Source organism: Varanus komodoensis, unplaced genomic scaffold (genome assembly GCF_004798865.1).
Source record: "Varanus komodoensis strain SLA01 unplaced genomic scaffold, ASM479886v1 scaffold17, whole genome shotgun sequence".
NCBI classification, from domain to species: Eukaryota; Metazoa; Chordata; class Lepidosauria; order Squamata; family Varanidae; genus Varanus; species Varanus komodoensis.
Genome location: NW_025335505.1, coordinates 2,275,403 through 2,284,117, shown reverse-complemented (window position 1 = coordinate 2,284,117; position 8,715 = coordinate 2,275,403).

Sequence of the window (8,715 nt, the reverse complement as noted above, 5' to 3'; positions counted from 1 at the left end):
TCTCTCTCTCTCTCTCTCTCACACACACACACACACACACACACACACACACGAATATCTGTGATATTTACATAGCTACAATCATTAGCAACATATAAGATGAATTGTTTCATTATCTGAAGCTGGAATCTGGGCTGTGTTTGATCAGCATATAGGACTTTCATTAATGGTGATACCATTCTACTCAATAATTTATTCCAACTCATTCATCCTGAAATGATTAATATTGCTTCTCCAAGCACAACTGCTGAAAAAGACAGGAAAGAGTAATAGCACCTTGATTATAAAGCTTCTGTGAAACAAGAGCTGGGATGTAGAGAGATTATGCATTAGAGTTAAAGTGATGACAAACTGTACCCAATAACTTTTCATAGCACTATTAAACCTTAATTGTTATAAGCAGCAGCATTGCAGGAGAAAATGCATACACTATATGCACACAGGAAAGATTTCAGCCTCTGTTTTTATGGTGACATATTCTTAAAACATATTTTTTCTATTTATAGAACATTAAAAACTAAATGTTGGAAAAGACCCTGATGCTGGGAATGATTGAAGGCAAAAGGAGAAGGGGACGGCAGAGGTTGAGGTGGCTGGATGGGGCCACTGGAGAGGTGGGTGTGGGGTTCAGTGTACTCTGGGGGGGGGGGGGCGTGGAGGACAGGAAAACCTGGAAGAATGTTGTCCATGGGGTTGCAGAGAATTGGACACAACTTCTTGACTGAACAACAACAAAAAATGAAACATAAGGGATCAGGGTTGGGGGAATGTGACAATCTTAAATGACTTACAGCATAATCCTATGCATGTTCAGATGGGAAAGGGGAGGACTACATCTACCATATCTTGCATACTAACATGCACCTTTATATCACTATATAGATAATAGAAGTTTGCCATGTTTAGCAATGCATGATATTTTACCCATCAGGATTGTGTACAGGGAGAAGCAAAAGAGAGTACTTCCTGGTACAGAATTAACATATGGGACTGGATTCTGCAAGATGTGGTGATGGCTGTCATGTTAAAGTGCTCAAAAGGGGAGATTAAGCACCTTCATGGAGAAGAGGTTGCTATGTATGTATGCATGTATGTATTGCATTTATATGCTGCCCCATAGCCTGAGGACTTTCTGGGTGGCTGGAGCCCTCTAGATTAAGGGGTTCTGTAATTAGATTATGGGTTGCAAAGGACAAACAATGGCACAGAATCACCCTTCATGTCTACTTGTAGACTTCCCAGACCTGGACTGTTAGATTGAACATGTAATTGAACAAGGCTCTTGATATGTTCCCCAGTTCGAATTGACAAGATGGTGAAGCTCCTTATTGGGTCCTAAAAGGATACCAGAAAGCTGGAAGTGAAACCTGAGAGCAGTGATGTCTTCTTTTGCTCAGAGTGTTGTACATGCAGGTTTCTGCACAAATTCTTTAATGTAGCCTTCCTGTGTTTTCCTGGAACCTGCTTCAGTTTCCTCACTAGTCATCTAAAAGGCTCAGACTGACCTCTGATCTGCATGACAGAAATGCTCTGGAGAAAGAACTCCATTAGTTTTATTACACTGCCTCTGAAAACAGAGGGGATGTGGTTTTCCACATTTTTAGGCATGTTCTTTGGCTAAAACATGGTGGGCAAATTGCTTTACACTTGTAGAGACAACTCTGTCAGCTTCTGACAGTCAATTTGCTAAACCTCTAATTCATAATGAAGTGCCAAGTCTGTTGCTATTTATGAAGAGCTAGGAAGTGTTATAGAGAAATTAGCATGTCCTTTATGACCAAGCTAGGGGGTCTAACATGTGCAAAGGCTTTAGAGACCTCCTTAACAGGAGGGAGGAAAATGAGAAACTTTGTCTGTGGAATGTAAGCATATGACTTATTCCATCACCTATTATCCATGGACTAAGCATAGACCTCACCTGCTGCAACTAAGAGGAATCCTACATGTTCACAGCATTAGCTGATATCCATGCATCATTATTCTTGCTTCATCTTTCCTTTTCCTTATTTCCATCTGCTGTGTCCCTGATTCTCCATCACCCCATTTATGCAATAATCATGGCTTAAATAAAGGTATACAAATCCATAGAAAGCTGTGGGGGTCCCAGTTTGTGTTGGTACCTGCTGGGCAACTTTTGGATCTTCAAGCTATGAAGCTTGTAGTGTTCTTCAGAGTGGGGGTGGTCTGTTTGTGAGTTAAACAATCCTTGTATAACCCTAAAACAATATATGGGTGATATGAGGGTTGTTTAACCCTTTCATAACCCAACTTACAACAGGCTCAGCAATATGACAACAGGCAATCAGACCTGAAGATTCAGAATGACTCACCACATGCCCCACAGCCCTCAGTAGTTTAAATAACAGCCATGAGAACTGACTCACAAAGTACTGGGCATGATTCAGCCAAACTGAAGCATTTGAAAACCTTCTCATTGCATAGGGAGGATTTTAACCTCAAAAATGCACAAAACTTTTCTATTGAAAGAATGAATTTTAAAAGTGCTAATTATTGGTGAGGTTGTGCCTATAGATCAAGAGTGCACAGCTTCTGGCCTTTCAGATGCTTTGGCCTATGACACCCATCAGATCGACGCAGCATATCCAATGATAAGACATCATGGAAGTTGTAGGCCAAAACATCTGGAGCTGTATGCATTCCTCATCCCTGCTTTAGATAGCAATTCTTTGCAACAAGATGTTACGTTTGCAACCAGAGCTACCCTTTGCTTTGCAACCAGAGCAGTGCTATCACTGTTACCCCTATGACCGCTGCTATGAGGGCCACTGTGGTGCTAAGTTCACAGTGTTGGACTGAGAACATGGGGGATATTAGTTCTACTGGAACCAAGAAACCCACTGGAGTGACTTTGGCCAGACACAGATTATCAGCCCAACCTACCTCACTGGGTTGTTTTTGTAGTGTTAAAATGGAGCTTTGCAAGCTGCCTTGGGTTCCTCACAAGAGGGGAAAAAGGTGGGCTATAAATGTTAAATAATCATAATAGCACTTCTGTGTGGAAAGTTGAAGTGTTAACGTGGGCAGATAATATCTGATGCCCACACTGTAGCCTGCCTTGGCTTCCCAGAGTGATACAGACAGCTACCTTCCCCCACCCTCAAGAAATACTTAATGACAAACAAGATGGATTGAACTCTTTTGAGTGATTTCTGCTTGGCCAAGCTAATTCCATTATCAGATAGTCATGTTTACACCAGGCTAATAACTCATGCAGAACGCTGAAACCATTTTTAATTTTGTTCTTCATCCAAACCAATGCCCAAAGAGTCTTGCTTATTAAAGATGATGTGCAAGTATCTGTCAGTCTTCGCTTCACAGAATGTGAATAAGGGACAAGGTCAGGCTTTCCAACTGGCGGTGTGGATTGACATATGATAATAGCCAGTATCCAGTCCCTTGCAAGCATGATTATCTAAGAAACTAAAACCCTCCAAAGGCTCTGATTGTTCTCTCCTGATCCCCTAAACTGTTTGAATGATTGGCAGAGGTGGGAGAAGTCAGTTATGAAAAGCTTCCTGAAACTTTAGTAGAAGGCTGGGAAAGAAAGAGAGAGAGAGAGAGAGAGAGAGAGAGGAGAAAAGATCTTACAAAGAGGTTTTGGAATCCCAACAGATATGAAAAGCCAAAGGATGCATTTAAAATGAAGTCGAGAATGCTTGACATGCTTTTGAAATGTTTGCCCTTAATGCATTTCTGACTGACTGAACTGTGTGGCTCAAAACATTTAGCAGTGCTATTGTCTTTATTTTTGCAACACCTCTGCTTACCTCTGTGCACCCACTTCTTTTCCCTTCTCCTCAAGATTCAGTTGAGCTGACCACTTGAAGAAGCAGTGGCACCACAAGTGATGTCAACTTCATGCTATGCCAAATTCATGCGTTAGGGCAATTCTGGGAATACTTACAGAATGATGTGAAAGAGCCAGGAGCTTAACCCATTCCTGCTCAGTCTCCAGTGTGTTCCAGTCCAGGCACTGAATTTATACCCCAGACAACTACAAAATCTGGTGGGAAGTGTTAATTTAGAAAGGAAATGGAATGGAAGACTAGGATTCAAAGAGAAGGGAGAAAGGTAAAAGGTAGTAAATGTACCCAAGAGGAAAAAAATGAGAACCAATTTAGACCTCAGTTCACAAGAGTATATAGATTCTTCAGCATACGACCCCAGTAAACCTTATTATCATCTCAACTGGTGTCTCCCGCCTCATCCTTATACCTTTTACAGGCCTTGAAAAGATTAAGGCCATAAAGCCTGCTCAGATGTCCTTATGATGGTGGCCAACTCCTCCCTTGATAAACCCTGTGAATACATCACCAAACCTCCCAACATTGGCTGCCAGGTTAATTGGGAGAATTAACAAAAAAGACCAGCCAGGCTGATTAACCTTTGGACTTCCATCTCCATATTTCTTCACAATGATTTTCTTTCGCATTTTGTCAGGAATTTTGTAGGTGGTTTGATCTTTCTGGCAACATCCACAAAACAGAAAAGGGATGGGCCTCAACTTTGGCGACATCCTTTATGCTTCAGGAATATAGACCATTTATCAAGTAGAAAATTATTAGAGGCTGCCCTGAAACCTGAGAATCCATCTTAGCAAGTGTCCAGGAGATGATTACTCTTCTCTTGTTTTTCTGAATTTCCTATCAGATACAGATAAGTGGCAAAGTGTTCCTCAGATGACTGACATGACAAATATTCACATGCCATTCCTGCTTTCTCCTAGTATATATAGGGAAATATCATTAATTACTATCTGTTTAGGCGAGAAGAAATCATGTAAATTTCATACCTTGGTAGGCAAATCTTACCATCAGGACTGGATTTTCAATAGAACTAAAAGTAGGGAGGATGGGGCTATATTTTTTTAGCCATTTTGTCCACCACATTACATGTCCATGCTAACAGAATTCCTATAACTATTAGGTACAAGCAAACTTATTGTATTGGACAGCTCCTCTCCACAATAAAACATCTGCTTTGGATAGTTAGAGCAGTATTGGTTTATGTGTAAGTGGATGATAAGAATTCATGGAAGAGATGTTCTTAACTTCTTGTATGGATTCGGTGGGGCTGTGCATATCAGGCTGGTAGAATGGGCAAAGTCTTCAAAAGAAAAAAAGGAAAAAAAAGGCAAACCATTCTATATATATCTACAGTTAGATGGCAAAGTCCTAAAGGTTTGTAATTGGAACATCAACATATTTTGATGCATCTTAAATAATATGGATTCATAAGATAGAGCAGTGCCAACTCTGTGTCTGGTTACTTCCACAAAACCATATTATATCTCATTCGTATCCTTAGAAAATCCTTGTGAGTTAGGCTATCTGGGAGTTATAACCTGGTTCCTTCATTCATGCAAATCAAGAGACCTCTCTGTCTTTGATTACCATGTACATGATAACCATGTAAGCTGATCACTGAAAGGTACTGCTTTGGAAGTAACGTGATATAACATAATGTTCCAACTACAGTGTAATATCTGTGTCCATTGTCAGAGGGCAGCCATGTTGGCCTGTTGCAGTGAAATCAAGCTTTTTTTAAAAGACATGCAATTTCATTACTGCATACTACTCTCTTCCTACCTGATGACATCCCAGAATTTTGGAGTTCCGCTCCCATCAGTTCCAGCCAGCCAGCATGGTCAATGGTCATAAATGCTGGCAGATGCCAATGCAAATTTCTGAAAGGCACCTAGGTAGGGAAAGTACACATTTTTGTATGTGTACCAGAGTCTATTCCTCAGATGCATAAAATGCAAATCCTAAATTTCAGTGTGCATAAGTTCAAGGTCTTGCACTTGGGACACAGTAATAGGTTTCACAGGTACAGGATAGGGGACAAGTGGCTGGAGAGAAGCACTTGTGAAAGGGATCTTGGGGTACTTGTCAACAGCAGGCTGTGCCAACAGTGTGAGGCAGTGGTTAAGAAGGCAAATGCTCCCCTGGATGTATAGCCAGAAGTGTGGCTTCGAGATCTAGGGAGGTGGTGATAAAACACTGCACTGCTCCACATGACTCTGGTGCCCCAACAACTGGAGTGTTGTTTCCAGTTCTGGGATCCACATTATAGGAGGGACATAGCTAGTTAGAATTGGTCCAGTGCAGGGTCACAAGAATGGTAGCCAGGTTGGGAGGGATGACATATGAGGAGAGATTGAGGAACTGTGTCTTTTCATCCTAGAGAAGAGGAGACTCCAAGGGGATCTTTTAGAGACTTATACACATGTGAGGGGAGGAGGGGATGACCATGCCCTGTTCTTGTGGAGGAGGCAAGTTACAGGTCTGTGAGGGGATGTCATGCGGAGGAGGGTCATGATCTCTTCTGCCCTGCGCTGACTGGCAGGATGCATTCCAAAGGGGCAAAGCTCAAGGAACCAGGCTTTAGGTTGGATGACAGGAAGTGCTTAGGACCTCTAGGATATTGAATGGGCTTCCATTGGAGGTGGTTGAGGCCCCATCAGTGAGGGTGTTCAAGAAAGATTGGACAACCACATGTTGGGGAGCCTACTGGAGCTGGGAGTCAAACTAGATGGCCCAGGAAGTCCCTTTTGACTTGCTTTGTTTCTATGTGTCTGAATTGTCCAGTATACATGCAAATGGTTGTGAAAGGGATGGAGAAGGAATGGACAAGAAAGAGACTGGAGGGAGGGCAACAAAATGCCAAAAGATCAATGACATTTATGGAATAGGAAAATAGTTGTAATGAATGGCTATCAGCAATGCAGTGCGGTTATAATGTAAGTATCCTGACATTGGTGAATTGATACATATGTGTTGATAAAAATGTATAGTCTCAATTTAAGCCACAGGTATGTAAAATGAATTTCCTGGTGAATTGTAATTGAACAATTTCATGAAGAAGTTTCCCTTTGAAGTTGCTTTGTTTGAGAATAGTTACCTTCAGTCAGCAAAACCTCCTATGATGTTTAAATGATCTTCCGCTGGTTTCTGAACACTCCCCTTTTCGATGTCTGATGTCTGTCCATTGCCTCTGTCATGTAGAAACCCTCATAAGCATGAATATGAAAGTCATCCCAGGAGCCACCCCATGAACTGGATGCCTTCACCAAAATTTAAACCTAAGCACTTTCATGCCTAATACAGCTCTGTAGCCACTATTCTCTTGGTGATGCTCCACACTCTTGGAATTTTGAAATAGGCAAGCTAATCTTAGTACTCCCTGTTTCACGCAAGGCTGACAGAGTGGAGAAAACTGCACCCCAGGAAGCTGGATTGCCGATATCTAACTTACATTTCTGGTGGCAGCAACAATATTAATGGCTAAGCCTTCAAGCTTAATTGCCTTGTGGTTAATGGTGTGGATATCCATCATGGACAGATGTAAGTAGGGTTACTGTATCTTTAATAATTCAATTGCAGGAATCCATTTTGGCAGCATAATATCTCCTCCCAATGTGGTATTGCTATAGGGTGATTGGAAACAGCAACAAAAACTTTGCTTGCCAACTATATCCTTGATCTGTTTACATGAAAAGTGCAGGACAGGTCTTTGAAGTCAGGAACTGTAATCCAAAACAGAACCCCAAAGACAGACTTGTTGTGGAATAAGAAAAAAATATGACATGTTTCCCTCTAGTGAAGTAGATTTCAATAGTACTTAGTGTTCCACTGTAATGAGATACCAGACCAGAACAGAATAATATGCTAGATTAATAAAAGTAAGATTTGACAGCCTTCATGTCTCTGCAGAAGGAAATAGCTTGGCACGGTTTTAAACATGAGCACTTTTCTTCAGCTGTGACACTGTAATGGAAAGCCAGGAATATAATCTTTACATGTGGTGCTATATTGTGCAGCAACAAGCCCAGATATGTCAGGAACTTGGAGCAGAATCCCACAGGAAATGCAAACCCTTTTGATAGTAAATGTTACATGAGCACAAAAGAACTTCCTGGGAGATTGTGACCTTGAGCTATCTTCAGTGAGTACGTCTGTTGAATAGGTTTCTTCTTTTAATATCCTATTAAATTAATTCTGCCCTGAGATGGATGACTCTATCAGTTTTGTTTATGTATTAATGTCTCTAATAGCAACCCTGATGGGTAGTGAAATGAGTCCATTATCAATAAGGTAGGGGTTCCTGCATACTCAAGGGACTGCAAAGGTAAACTAAAAATATTAATGAAGGAGAAGAAAAAGATGAGTCAAACAAGACAGGCCAGAGGCCAACTTTCTTCTGTTTCTTTATCTCAAGGAAGTGTGCAAGAATATTCCAGACAGTGTGCCATATTCGGAATAAGCTGGGAACTGTCTGAGCAGCTTGGTTAGCCAGCCGTATATAGTTCCCCTCTGTAGAGCTTCAGTGTCATAGTGTTCAGTTTGGGCATTCGCAAGATAGCATGAATTGGACATGTCCCCATCATTCTCAATCAGTTACCATTTCCTCCACCCACCCTCCAACAATGCTATTAAAACACTGCACTCAAAAATGATTCCAGCCAATGAAACAGTAGCAGCAACAGTAAATGCTTAGCAATTGCTAAGCTTGTATGTTGAAGGTTTGGGCCAGGGCCAAACCACCATCTTTGTCTTCTGAGAGAAAAGGCCAGCAGAGAGGGAACTCTTGGCATGGTTTCTGGGAATCTGGGACTATCCACTGAGAAGGGTCTCTCTCTAATACCCACCAAAAATAGCTTAATACCCAAGAAGGTTCATATGGGAGAGGATA